Source organism: Leptonychotes weddellii, chromosome 7 (genome assembly GCF_054177405.1).
Source record: "Leptonychotes weddellii isolate Sample4059 chromosome 7, ASM5417740v2, whole genome shotgun sequence".
Taxonomy (NCBI): Eukaryota; Metazoa; Chordata; class Mammalia; order Carnivora; family Phocidae; genus Leptonychotes; species Leptonychotes weddellii.
This window is the reverse complement of record NC_138375.1, coordinates 36,935,023-36,950,292: the sequence shown is the minus strand read 5'-3', so window position 1 is coordinate 36,950,292 and position 15,270 is coordinate 36,935,023.

Here is a 15,270-nt window from a genome sequence, read left to right as displayed (position 1 = left end):
TCCCCAGTGGCTACTTATCCTGCCTATCGGGACCTGAGGAGATTGAAAAAAGTGGGGGTATATGTGAGAGTCAGTGAATCTGACAAATAGGGTTGTCCAGGGCAACAGAAACAGGGAGTGCTTCTCCAATAGGTAGTGGGGATATCACCCATAGTAACGAAAAGTGTAAAGTAATTTTAGTGGTAGCCAGATTGAGTTGTCATTTTCGGTGAAAAGCAATTGGGGAGGACTATTGTTTCCATCCCGTATTTTATTCTTTTCCTTTATCCCGAGGTCCCTTGGAGTAAAGGATCTGTAGATATAATTCAACATCACATAGATACTTGGAGGGAAAATTGATTACTTCTGATCACCCAGAGTTGGGATTAATCATTAAACTAAGGCCTGGCTTTAAAAGGGTGCATGTCATAGACCAGCGACTCTCTAAGTTTATTACGCGTTAGAATTATCTGGAGGTCTTGTTAAAACACAAATTGCTGATTTGGTATGTCTGAGATGAGGCCCAAGGATTTTCCATTTTAACAAGTTCCCAGACGATGCAGATGCTGCTGGTCCAGGGACTGTGCTTGGAGAATCACTGTTAAAGGGAGATCTAGACTTGCCTAGAAAGGAGATAAACTAAGGAGTGATCAAAACCAGTCATTGCTGACCTTATGAAAGAATGCACTACAATACTTCTTAACCAGTTGGTTCATTCAACTTATTTCTGTTGTTTAAAGATACTTAACTATTTAAGCAACTGCAAGGGTTGAAAAACATCAGAGAAACTTTAAATCGTGGGGACTTGTCAGGGACAAATAGAAAACCATCAAAGGAGGCTGGAGATGGAAGAACCAGAGAATTAGGAAATGGTCAAGGGGCGTGTGGTCTCATAGGAAGAAAGGCATTCAAGAAGAGTGATCGGGGGTGCCATGTGTCATGGAGAGATCAGGCAGAGCTAAAGAGTCCTCAGGGGGCCCCCAGTGACCACAGGAGAGCAGTGTCCATGGAGAGGTCAGGGTGGAAGCCTGAATGAAGGGTGCTGAAAACTGCATGGCAGGTGAGCACTTTTCTAGAAGGTCATCTGGGAAGGACGGAAGGGCAGTTAGCCTGCAACTAAAGAGGAGAGCACCTAGATCCTAGGTGAGTATTTGTTTCTTTCGGTTCCTCCAAGATTAGGGAGAATCCATTTGGAAGCAATGATAGAGTCTGATGTGTTTGTATTAATCCAGGTTATACAATTCCATTTATATAGATTCTTGTGACATAACTCTCACAGAGTAGATGTGTCTATACATTTTCTAGCCCTCTAGAAAAGATAGGAGTACACAGAAAGCCAAAATATTGGAGTTGAGGAGAGGGGCCCGAAGAATTCTAGTCTAAACCTTTTCTTTCACAGATGAAAACACCAGACCCAAATAAATTTGGTGATAAAAGTCTTGTGTATGGTGGTGAAAACTACTTATCACTGTATCACTTTTAGCCATTCAATTTTTTTAAATGAAAACATTCAAATCTGTAGTTTACCTACCACATAGTTAAAAAATATATATCCATATATCCAACTGTATATATATGAAGTCTTAAAAAGTGTACGTCTTTCATACAAAAATTCTATTTTTATGAATTAATTCTAAGGAAATAGTTTTTGAGTGCATGAAAATGTGTATACAAAAAACAGTGGCAATGTTTTTATACTATCAAAAAACTGTAAGCAATCTGAAAAGGCCAATGGTAACATATTTGTTAAGGAAATGACAGTGTAGCCAAGAACTGACTATGCTCTAGCCATTGCAAGTGACGAAGCGTGCTTAGAGTGACTGACAGATCGCGTTCACTCCAAAGCAGAAGGTGACAGTGTCATCAGGGCCGGGAGTCGGTCCGGGAGTGTGGCTGCCGCAATGCAACCAGGGCGCCGACTACTAGATTTTCATGAGTCCCTCTCCCCAGTGTGAAAGCAGCTATTTTTGAAGTGATAGCTTTATCAGGTTTCCCTGAAACATTTCCTTTAGTCTTCACAGAAACAATCCTCTTTTTGTGTTTCTAGCTTATTGGTCTACAATGAATATTTAATTCAGTTTTGCAACAGTGATAACTGGCACTAACGGATTCAAGAACAAATGTAACAGACTCCGAGCTTTGATTTCAACTGGCAGAAATGCAAGTGTGCAGGTGCATCCCCCAGGGAGGCCTGAGTGCCTGCCTCCTCGCCAGTACACCATGGACACATCAATAGTGGAATGGTATCGGGAGAGAAGGGGGACGCATGGTGATCTCACTGAGATGAGAAAGGGCAGCTTGCCTAAGAGCACTTGTACTGTATGGTGGGTGGAAAAAAGCATGCCACGATGCCATAGGAATAATCTCATCTTTGTGAAAAAATACGTAAATGGATATAAATGGAGCTATTAATAGGGATGCTTACCTTATTCTTTATATTTTCAGCTATATTCTGAAATCTTTGCCATTAGTTTTATAATTGGGAAAAAGAATAAAGCTCTCTCCACTTTTGGAAAGGTAAACTGCAGCAAATTCAAGCAAGTGAAAATGAATTCGTGGTTTATTGCATATACGGTGGCTAAAGAACATAATCTTCTATTTCAGTAGTTTTGAGATGTACTTTGTCATTTAGCACTTGGTTAGATATAGAAATAAGATTTCAAACCAAGTAAATGTTGAGAACTGTAATTTTCTTGTAAATCCTAGAAAGGCTACAAAGCACATCAGCACATTATACTTCTCTTCTGGAAAAAAAAGGCTTTGGTCCAACAGAAGCAAAGCCAGTCAATCCTTAGTAAGTGTCGATGAAGGTCTCTGGATCGTAAAGTACACAGTTCAAATTACAATATACCTACAGCGCCTATGCACAGAAATGCTATCTGCTTAAGCTGGTGGTTAGGCCACCAGAGTTTTTAGAGTATTTCCTGACACCTGTGAAGTTGGTAAATATTTCCTGTTTTTGTTGTGTCTAGAGAAAACAGGAATTTACAACTTGGAAGTGATTATTAAACAAACGTTGTAAACGACGTCTCCATAGGCACTTTCCTGGCATAAAGCTTCATTTTCTTCAAATCTATCATAACATATTTCTCTTAAGGGAAAAATGTAATTGCCGTACTAATCTGACAACTAACTGAATGGCAGAAGACAAACCTTATAACCAGGAGGAATGGCACCTATCTTAGTCATGCCGTGTGTACTATGCATTTTCAGAATTTAAATATAAATTCAATCGTAAGCCTTTAAAAGTAAGCAAGAGTGAGAAAGTGAACAATGAATTCCTATTAGTGGATCTGTGCTAACTATGCATAGTTAGCCTACTTGAAAAATATTTTTGATTATCTCAAGTAGTGTGGAAGGACCCTAGAGTTTTTGAGTCAAAGGGAGCCAGGATTAATTCATTGTAATATACACCAGTTATTGACTTGGGTTTGTTATTTATACATGCCGCCCCTTAGGGTTCTCTGCAAAAAGTTTGGGTAATGGCTCAGGGGCAAAGTTGTAAGAACCTTTGCACATGTTCTCTGTATGCCATTTTATCCTATCATTGTGCCTGGCACGTACTAAGTTTTCCAAGAAACGGCAGACAATTTAAAGTATTGTCATATAAGCCAATTTTATTTTTTTTGTATTTCAAATGTCCATTAATTGCAACACGACTGAAATATTTCAAATATTTTAAATGCTCCATTAAAGATGGATAAATAGAGAGTGAAGAAAATTGGCTGACTCCTTAACACGCTTGAAGATGCCCGTAAAAGGTAAATAACAAATGAGTGAAATTCGATCAATATCATTTGAAACTCTCACAATTCTACAAAAGAAGTGACTATTTTTAAAGAACAAATAATAGTGTTCTATTTAAATCTCCAAACAATTATTAGCATGCTCCTGAAAAAAAAAGTTACAATGCTCCAGGAGAATGCAAGGGAGCCCTACAGATGTGGTACACTTCCCTGTGTGTTATTTTTAGTTTTCTATTCCTGCCTTTTATTTTGGGACTTGGCCCACTTCCTTTGTAGTTTCCCCTTAACTTGATCATACCTTTCTTTCTTATATAATGCATTTTAAGCGGCCTTTTTTTTTTTCACATCTCAAAGGAAACTCAAGGAATGTTGGCCAGCTCAGAAACCCCTGCTAGTCTTGGCAGCAGCCGAGTTCTTGGTTTGAAAACAACCTTGGAAACCCAGGATCATGGTTGACTCTCTAGTTATTTAATGAATCGGAGCTATGGAGGCATCCGAGACCGGAGATCAGTGGATTTTGAATACCATTTTCCTGAAATTGTTTCATGGCCTCGAACACCAGAGGGACTGGAAAATGGACTCATTTTTGTTAGATTTATACAAAAGCAAAATCCAGTTTACAAAATGAGGAGAAGATCCAGTAAGTGTACTACAGGGCTCTTTCACTTTACCTCTGAGCAGCTAGACAGTCTGCTTGGAGGAGCATTCACTCTGCACAGGTCAACGGAAGCAGGGTGAGCAGATGAGAAGGTGTGGTCCCCATCTTTAAAGAGCCCTGTGCAGATGGGACAGACAGAACTGAAACACACAGGTGCCCAATTCAATCGGGTGTCATAGCTTCTGATTCTTTGGTTGAAAGCAACACAAAACAAAACAGTGGAAAAACTGACTTTGGCCAACTTCAACATAAATGTAATGTATTTGTAGGATGGGGGTACCTCGAAAAATGGGACAACAATACACCTGCTGAATCCATTGGTTTGGAGGATGCAGGGCAGCTGGGGAGGTGCAGGTGCCAGGAGCAAATAGACATTACACTGGGGTGCTGCTGGGACAAAGAGCCACAGTCATTTTGTTCATATCCCAGTGCTTCTCGATCCTTCCAAGCCTCTCTGAAACTCCTTTTTTTGGGATGTTATCCTCTGACCTTATCGCCCACTGTGATGAATAGCTCAGTTGTGACAGACATTCTTCCTTTGTAGTTGGATTTCATTTTTGGATGTAGGCAAAGCTGTTCAGAGCCCAGTCTGGCCAGTAAGATGTTGATCAATTTGGGCAGTGCCATTTTGGTGAAAAGCAAGTTGCATAAGATTAACAAGAAACAAGTAGGAGTAAAATTTGGGCAGGAAGGAGTACCACAGAGAACCAAGAAACTCACTCCGTGGTCTTGGGGATTTAGGAAATAGGGGCCCCCTGGAGGTCATTTGTGTCATTGGTGCTTTTGGGAGAAACACTGAATGTGTTACTCAAGCATTTTTGCAGGTTGGTTGAAGCATTGTGTTGGATGGAGCAGAGGCATGGCTAAGGTTCAGATGGGTCCAGGAAGGGGGCAAGGGCTATGGTGTCGGTGACAGGAAATCATCACAATTTGACAGCTCTCTTTACCTATGCTATAGCCTGAGCAATGATTTCTTATTTTTTTTCTCAAATGACTTTGATATCAAAGACAAAAACATTATTATCCACAATCGCTTTAAGGCAAAATTGTCTTTTTAAAGATCCAGTTATTTAACATCAATGAGTTTTTGTTCTTCATCTTGAAGTATTACTTTTAAAAACCTTCTTCCCTTCAATCCTACCCAAATGGCTGCAATTTATGCTCAAACAGGAAAAACATACATGTGACACATATTGAGAGAGAGAATGTGAACATTTGGGGAATCTGGATGAAGGGTAAGTGGGAATTTTTTCTCTTCATTTTTTTCTGTAAATCTGAAATTAGGACAAAGTAGATGTTTGAAAAGGTAATCAGTGATAGTTTGATCAGCATTTCCATGCTGCTTCCTTGACTGTCTTCTCATTGTCTTGACAACAATCAGATCAACATGACACCTATTAAAAACCTCAAAAAGCAAAAAAAAAAACCTCAAAAAGCTACCACTCAGGAAATGTGCTCAGGGTGGCTACCATCCTCTTGTTTCCGAGGCCCTGGAACACGCTCACTCTCCATCTCTGAGTCTGCATGGGGGCTGTGATACCCCAAAGTTACAATAAAGGCCAAGACTGCATCATTGGGGGACCAGCACACCTACTTTTTGCAGGTGGAGTGCAGCTAGCTAGGCCAGCAAGGGCCAAGTCAGGACAGCTCTGACACCTGCAGCAAGGCAGTGATTAGAGGAGGTGTCCACACCCCAGTGAGATGATCATGGGGGCTGGGAGGTGCAAAGTTCCTCTTAACCCTACCTATGATCATTGTCGCTCATTGTAAAGTACCTCCTCTGGTCAGCGTCGCCTTCTTTCATTTGTGCAGTTATTTGTCAAGCAATAAGGAATGTATGGACCCAGCATTCTAGTTCTGGGCATTTATCCAAAGAAAATGAAAACACTAACTCAAAAAGATATATGGACTCCTGGGTACACTGCAGCATTATCTATAGTAGCCAAGACATGAAAACAACCTAAGCTGTTTTCCAGTTCCTGGATGGATGACTAGATAAAGAAATTGTAATACACACACACACACACACACACTCACATTAGAATATTATTCAGTCATAAAAAAAGAAAATTTTGCCATTTATAACAACATGGATGGCACGGATGGATCTTGAAGACATTATACTAAGTGAAATAAGTCAGACAGAGAAAGACAAATACTAAATGATCTCACTTATTTGTGGAATTTAAAAAACAAAACAAAAACAAAAAACCAAGCTCACCGATACAGAGAACAGATTGGTGATTGCCAGAGGTGGAGGTGGAAAGTGGGCAAAAGGTATGATGGATATATAAACATAACATATATAAGTATATTATATATATTATAAATATATAAATATATTATATTTATATAATATAAAGGATGAAGGTGGTCAAATGGATAAACTTCCAGTTATAAAGAAATAAGTCATAGGGATAAACACACAGCACAGTGACTTTAGCTAATAACACTGTATTGCATCTTTGAAAGTTGCTAAGAGAGTAGATTTTAAAAGTTCTCATCACAAGAAAAATAAACTTGTAACTAGGTATGATGATGGATGTTAACCAGCATTACTGTGGTGATCATGTCATCATGTATGGAAACATGACACCAATATAATGTTATATGTCAATTATGTCCCATGAACTATGTTTATTTGTTCCTATTCTAGCAAGCTTAATACTCCGTTTTCAGAGGTGAGGAGGTTTTAATAGGTGGGGAGGTTATTGCTAGATTTATATGCTTCCATCTTGATAGGCTGGAGCTGCACTGGTACGTCAGGGCTGTAATTCTGAAATTGTGAAATTCAGGATAAACGTGAATTTTGACTGTTCCATGGGTGAACACTCAGATGGGAAAAGCTGCACCAGATGTTTTCACCTCTTCCAGCCTGCTTTCTTTCCCTTGAGTGCTGCCCTCATGGAGTTTTTAAGTGTTTTGAAGTAAGGAGAAAAGGGAAAGAGGGGGCCAGCGGCGCTGGGAAGAAAGCGTCCAAGGGCACTGGGCGAAACCTTCTCAGACAGCCTGTTTAGCTGTCTCCTGACGGACAAGGGGGCTGGAATGTGAGTGGCTTGGAGGTTTCTTCTTTGAGGACATTTTCTGTGTCTTTTGGAATGACACACCTTGACTGCGATGAAGTGAACTCCACTCATTGCGCTGTGGGAAAAGTTTTTCCTGTAATGACTCAAAAACATGGGCTTGTTGTTCTGAAAAAGCAGAGCACATCCTCATTCCACACAAACAATGTGACACAGACCTGGAGCCGGGCCAAGGTTTTCTATGAATAGAACTTCGCAAAGAGAGTGTTAGAAACACTTTGGATTCGCATGGCAATCCTGGCTGCCTGATCCCAGCAAAGGAAATGATATACCTGCTCTTCAAAGGTGGAAATTAAAAGGATTCCCTCTTGAACTCCCACACATCACTGGACCAGGGCTTCCTGGTTAGTTCCTGTAGATGTCTATACAGTTGAGATAATGCTGGTGCCTGCCATGAGAAGCATTTGCTTCTGAGTTGCATTTGGAGAAATAAGATGGGTTTCAGCAGAGAGAGCACACAGAAACGAGATGCCCCGGGGGCAGTGGATGGTGTCAGACAGGGAAGGGCCATCTGGTCTGGCCTGCACTGTGCTCTGCAAAGTCTATGTTTTGGTTTAGGCTTGTCTGATTACAAGAAACAAACCCAATCAAAAGGGCTCATGTTAAAAAAAGGGGGGAGTGTTATTTTAAGGATGCAGAAATCTTGTAAAGGAGGCTGGCCCCATGGGAATCGAGAAGGGCATCTGGAGTAGAGACAACTCCTCTCTTTCCCTCTGTGGTCAGTGTTCTTCTGACTTTGTTCCTAATCTTGTTTGACTCTTTATACCTGGTCCACTCTCCTTTCTGTCAATTGGCCTCTTCTGATTAACCATAACATAATACCGGTAGTGGTTAACACTTGCTGCATGTTTATTCTGCACAAGCCATGTTCTAAGAGCTTCTCATGTATCAATTTGTGTAGGCTTCACAACAACCCATGAGGCCAATACTACCTTTAGACCCATTTTTCAATTGAGTACACTGAGGCATAGCAATGTAGAGTAGCTTGCCCAGGATCACACAGCTAGTATGGGCAGAACCGGGTCTCAAACTCAGGCAGGCTGGCCCTGTTGTGACTCCTCTCTGACTTTGGCTTACGTAAGTCATTGCCATGTTTGGGCAGTAATTCCTATCCTCACCCTACATAAACTTTTTTTATTTCTAGAGCTCCAATACTCTGGTTGACTATAGGACAGTCTCTGGGTATATTAGTACAAATTTGTGAGAGAAGAATTCTGCTTGGTCACAGGCCAATCAGTTCACATTTTTATTAAAAAAAAAAAAATGTATCTATCATAGCTCTTTGGCTCTTCTAACTGGGAAGCCCAGAAAGTGGGTCTTGCAAGCTTCAGGCTTGGCTTAATCCAGGGGCTAAATTTACATCGTCAGGATTCTATCTCCCTCCCCATCTCTCAGGAGCAGGGGGTCTGGGGTTGTCCATGTAATGAAGCAACTCCAGAAATTCCCCAGTTAACTATAGCAGAAAAGTCCCAGGAGGTGCCTTGGTGGGATAGTCTGAGTGACCAGGCCAGGGTTGGGAGTGTTAATGGTTGGGAGTGTTAACTCATTCCACAGTTGCAATGAGTTATGCCTGCAGGTGAGATGGGGAATAGTTTACATGCTACTAAATGAATTTAGGATCTGAAGGACTGGAGCCAGGAGGAAGTCTCTAGTAAGAGGGTATGGGTGGGGCAGTGGGTTAAAACATGCCTCACACAGTTGGCATTGAGACACCCAAATAGATGAGTTCTGGGAAGCATATTGCAGCACGTGGCCTTAAGAGAAAGAAACACTTAGGTGCCAAGGACGTGAATCTGGTCCTGGTTGCGCAACTAACTAGGGGTATGACATTCAGCAGGTAACTCGATCTCTCTGAGCCACAGTCTCCTCATCTGTAAAATGAGGGGCTTTACTGATTGACCTCTGAGACCCTTTTCTATTATTCTACCTTAAAAGTCTTGAATTAGACTTTGATCCTTGGGGCTGTAGTGATTCATCTCATTGCTCAAGATGATTGAGAATAAAAAGACTGAGTCCAGGGAGGATGTGTGTATGTGGGTAGATCCATGAGCATACTGCATAATTCACTGCCCATATAACACAATTTGAAGACACCAGAATTGTTACCTGTCCTCAAATTTCTCCCAGTCTAGCAAAGTGCCTGAAACTCCAGTAATGATACATTTTTAGGTTTGGGATCAGAGACCCGAGTTATTTGCCAATGTGATTGTCCAGTTCTCTCTAATCACACTGGCTTTAAGGCATCTTGTTCTCTTGCCCATAATGTCCCCGACTCCCATCCTCTGCTGAGTTAACTCTTAGTCATTCTTCAAATTTCAATGCAATTGTCCACTTTTTAGGGAAACATTCCCTGGATTCCTAGACTTGGCTAAATTCCTGTCTGATACCAACCAGTATCTCTGCGGGCATCGGCAGCAGCTACAATTAGCTATCAGTTAGGCACACACCAGGTCTTTTCATGAGATTATAAGCTCCATGAAGATACACATTGCATCTCATTGTTTTTATTCACTACTTATCTCTAGGAAGTACATAGTGCTTGGCATCTAGTAGGGACTCAGTAAGTATTCGTTAAATGTTTAGTTTTAAGGCAGCTTGCTTCATCAGGGAAAATTGTATATAGCAAAGTCTCTCTTCTCGTGCATTTTTCTTCAACTTACGTTTTACAAATGTTGTCTGTGATTGGCTAAGAGCAGCCATGGGTGAGGAAAGAAGGTCCCAGAACTCCCACCCTTTCATTTAGTCAGGAGATAGCAGATGTGATCAGGCTTTTCTTCCTTGACATTTACCCTCTCAATATAAACCCTTAATACCAAACATCATGTAGGACCCAAAGCCTCTCTTAAGAGGCCTCAAGTTCAACCCTCATTTGGCAAGATATGAAAACAAACTTGCCTCTCCTGGAGAAGGCTGAATTCACATACCCAGGGCAGGTTCCTTGTTAATGAGTGTTCAGTGATCAAAGATAGAGCTTGGTCGGTGATAATAATGGCAATGAGAGATGCAGCAGAGCCATCTTGTATTCCACACATCTCTTCACTATGCAAGAAAGACTGTCACTTCCATGGATCCTTGATACCTGGGCTGTGCCATCTAAAGAACAGACATGAAAGCAAAATAGGATGTTAACTCTTGAATTTGCCTCACTGCCTTCCATTCTCCTCAGGATCCAGGAGGACATCAGGTCTGACTGTGTGGTCTTGACAAATCTGCAGAGATCGTCATGACTCTGGAAAGCAATGAGAGAGCTAACGTGGAGAGTGTTGAGAGGCAGCGCGGAGGGCCATCCACAGCTAGGAAGGATGAATACAGTTGTGCAAGTCTGTGGTGGGAACTCCAGCGCTGTCCAGACACTCCTTCCAGAATGAAGGACCTATGGCCCATTTGCTGGGAGTGCTGCCAGGAGGCAGATGCCCTCAGCTGTCAGCTTCCAGCCTTGCCTCTGCTGAAGAGAGTCTTTCTGAGGGGCTGTCTGCATCCACAGAGTAACCAACCCTAGGTCCAAAGACCCAGTCCCAGTGCCCCACTTGCTATAGCTCTTAATGGTATTCCAGCTTCAAAAATTTTAGCAGGGTTCCCTGAAGTTTCCGTGGAGACTCCATGACAGCTCAGGTTTCCATCTGTCCAATCCTCTTCCCTTTCCCTTCCCTTCCCTTCCCTTCCCTACCATTCCCTACCATTCCCTACCATTCCCTTCCCTTCCCTTCCACTAGTGTTGCTCCAAGAGTACTCCCTAACAAACCACCTGCACATTCATTTCAATCTCAGAGTTGGCTTTATAGGGAATTCAACCTGGGACAAGGACCCAGCCTGGAGGGTTAGTGGGGGTTTCCACACAGCCTATGTTCGCTCACCAAGGTGCACCTGCCCTTTTGTGATCATTTGCCCTGTGGGAACCTTCCTTGAAACTCTTCTGCCTGAAGGGAACACCTTTGTGTAATTCATCAGCTGGGAGGAGCCACCTTTATAATTCATCTGCCTAGTTGGTAATCTTTCGAAATTGGCATTAAACCACTGGAAAGTGTTTTTGCCAACCCAAGCTCTATATTACCAGGCCTATTCCTTAAGTTCAGATACACTATAAAAAAGATAAAAATATTTCTGGGAAAAAAATCAAGGAGGAAGTGAAATATACTGTCTTGAATTTGAGGAAAAAACTAAAAGGAAATTCCATAGGTAGTTCTTCAAGGCTCAGGTCCTTGGGATTTTATTAATATGAAGGAGAAAAATGCAAAACGGAAATCACTTTTCAGATTTAAAGGCAACTCCTCAGGTGGCAGGAAAATGGCTGAGGAATCATTGCTGCTTGCTATTTAGGCACAATCAAAAAATATTTTTTTATGTTGTGTGGCATCTCCTGGGTATTGCGATAGCTCACCACTATACCCATGGGCTCTTGGCAAACAATAGACAGGAACCAGAGAAAAGGCACAATTCCATCAGGACTACTTAAATTTAATTTTAGGCCAAGTAAAAGAAACTCTAGATGGAACATCCAAAGTGACCACATAGTAAAAATAGAAAAAACTCCTTTGTAAGTAGGACTTGGGACAATGAGTTAGGTTTGAAGATTTGCCTTGAATTATTGTCTGTATGTGTCACTACCCTGAACAGAATGTAAGCTCCTTAAAGACAAGAGAAGGTCATTTTGTATCCTTGATAAGCCTGGTCCAACATTTCACATATGTTAAGAGGAGCAATCAAGTGCTTAGTTGTGAATGAATGGATGAAGGAATGAATGAACCAGCCCCTACTGATCAACCCTGGTCTTTCACAAGATGTTTTTTCACTGATTTATTCATTCAACAAATGTACTAGCTGCTTTCTATAAACCGGGTCCTGGATCTACAAAAGGAGCTCACAGTTCAGGAGAAGGGCAGACTATTTTACAGAGGACAATATACTGGGCTAAGCTCTGAAGTAAGGTGTGTCCTGGTCTATCAGGGCCTCAGAGAAACATCTCAGGAAAGGTAAACTGAGATTTGCAGGGGTTTGCTGAAGAGCGATGTAGGTCAAGGATGTTTGAAGCAGAGAGAACAGTGCATGCAAAGGCCTGGAGGTTCGTGAGATCATGGCACACATGAGGGATTTTGAGTAATTCTGTGACTAATGTGTCTAGGGGATGGAGAAATTTCAGATGAAACTGTCAAGGCAGACTCCAGACAGAAAGTGCAAGGTCTTTAGTGCCACATATAGGGAGTTGATTTTCTCCTGGAACAAACAAGTAGAAGCTGAGTCCAGTTCTGTGCACAACTGTATAACGATGAATTCAATTCTGTATGTGTATACCAGGGTAACAAACACAGAACAACAGGTGGAGAAGTGTTCTCTTAGCTTTTTCAAGGTAGATGTAGTCCAGTAATGAAACAATGAGGATGGTAAGTACCACGAGCAGGAAATTTGACCTGTCAGGCTGCTTATTATGTTGTGGGATGACCTCACATCCAGACTTGGATAAACACAACTAATATCCTTACATGGATAGAGAATTCCCAGTCCTCAAAGTTCTTCTAAATGTAACACCATACAGATCCCTACACTAGACTAGGAGATGGGCAGAGACAGCGATATTCCAGACTCCCCAGCAGACAGTGAAATGGCAGATCTAAAAGCATGCAGTGATTCACGGCAGATACCTTCTTTCTGTAGAAATTATGGCTGCCGGAAGTGATACATTTACTGGAAAGGCAGAGATCGGCAGGTGGGCCTTTCCACACTATTAGTTAATCATCTCTGTGGAAACGTGGCCCTGAGCTAGCAGACCCACTGAGGAACAAACCTAAATAGGAGGTGTGGCAGGTAAGGTGACCTTGAAGAGGTATGGCTTGGGGATGCTTTGTGATCACAGATTTACCTGTTACCAACACTCTAGTTAATCATCTGCAGCCCGTGTTAAACTCTGTTGGATCTGGGCACGCAAGTACAGCCTTCTTTAGCAAGATTCCAGAATGGAGGTGCCTGGGTGGCTCAGTCGGTTAAGCGACTGCCTTCGGCTCAGGTCACGATCCTGGAGTCCCGGGATCAAGTCCCGCGTCGGGCTCCCTGCTCGGCGGGGAGTCTGCTTCTCCCTCTGACCCTCCCCGCCCCCGTGCTCTCTCTCTCTCTCATTCTCTCTCTCAAATAAATAAATAAAATCTTAAAAAAAAAAAAGATTCCAGAATGGAGATGGAGAGCCACCAACAGTGAAGAAAGCAGCAGTCCAGGGGAAGAATAAAATTCTTCATGAAAAAGGAAACGAGTGCTATTGGTTCCAAATTCTGCTGTTAGATTTAGAGTTTGTTTGTTTGCTTGTTTTAGCACTTTGTACAAATGTGAAGGTTAGCGAAGTAAAAAAAAAAAAAAAAAAGTAAAAATTTTAAATATGTTTGGGATCAAATATTAGGATAAAGGAAGACTCACATTGCTTTTGAGTGCTTTTTATTTTTATTTTTCAGATGGAGTGTTTGCCAAAGGAATGACCGCATTTTAAAAAGTTTGGTCAAAAGATCCATAGATAGACATATTTTGAATTTCCCATCCTACAGCTTAAATGGAAAATCTTGCTATATATTTTTGTGGCGCTCCAAAGCAGTCATTAGCTTTATACTTACTATGTTCAGCCTGGAATTTAGTTCATACAGAGTGCATTGCCAAGATAGTCTTTTATTTTATGTTGGATGTTTGTTTTTTTTGAAAATGGAATATATTTATGACTTAATAGTCAAGAACCAAAATTACTGTAAAACCACATTGCCACCAACATTTTAAAAATGTCTCCAGAAATAACAAAAGCTTAACTTCTCCTCTTAACAGAAGAAAGAAAACACATTGAAAATTTTAAATTACGAAGTTATCTTTTACAATTTAAAATGAGTTCCCATTTCATATTTTTTTTTACCAGTAGAGCTACGATTTAACAGGAATGTGTTACTTAAAAAAAAAAAACAAAACAAAACACATTTTTCTTTTTGTCCTTGAATACAAACGTATTGAACGATTTCTGTCAAAATGCCTCAATAGTTCATGTTTGAGTAATGAAACACAGATACTGAGAAAATAAAAAAGACACAGCCAGATTAAAAACAAGATAAATGCCCTCATGAACAATCCTCACGAAATGGAAGATGCTTGAATGTGGTGAGCATAGTTAAAGCCGCAAGCCCGCTGAGCCATATCTGGGTTGGAACTGAGGGTTTCCTTTCTGCAAGGATGATGGAGACAAAGAAGCATTTTAAAAGTCAAGCGAGGAGGACTCAGACTCACTTGAAATGAGGAGACCAGGTGGGCTTTCACACATGTGGACGGAGGTTGAAACCTCTGTCAGAAGCTGATTTAAGGAGGCTTCCAAACAGAGAAAACCTGCCAATGTAGTTCTATGAGCCAAGATGCCTTTTGACTGGGTGGATGACTCTCTAGTCTCTCCAAAAACCATCACTGCAGAGACTCCCTGGCCTGTGAGGTTATGTGCAGGGCCAGTGGCATCTGATGGAGTCAACTACAAAACTACAAAATAGGGATGGGAGCATGGAGGAGGAAGGGAGAAAAAAAAAGAATCCCACAAAAACAAAATCCTAAAACTTTCGACTCAAAAATATGCCTCCACACCAGAATTCCAAAATACAGGCAAAAAAGGACATCCAATAAAATCAACAATTGGAGCATAAATTTTCTGAAAAGGAAATTAATTTTATAAGGCCTGTGGCCCTAAATATACATTTAAGTTTTTACACAGAAATACATACACACATGCAAATAGAATGGAAAGAAGTGTGTTAAGAATAGATGGTTTTTAAAAAAAAATAAGTTAGAAAGCTTGGAGATATAA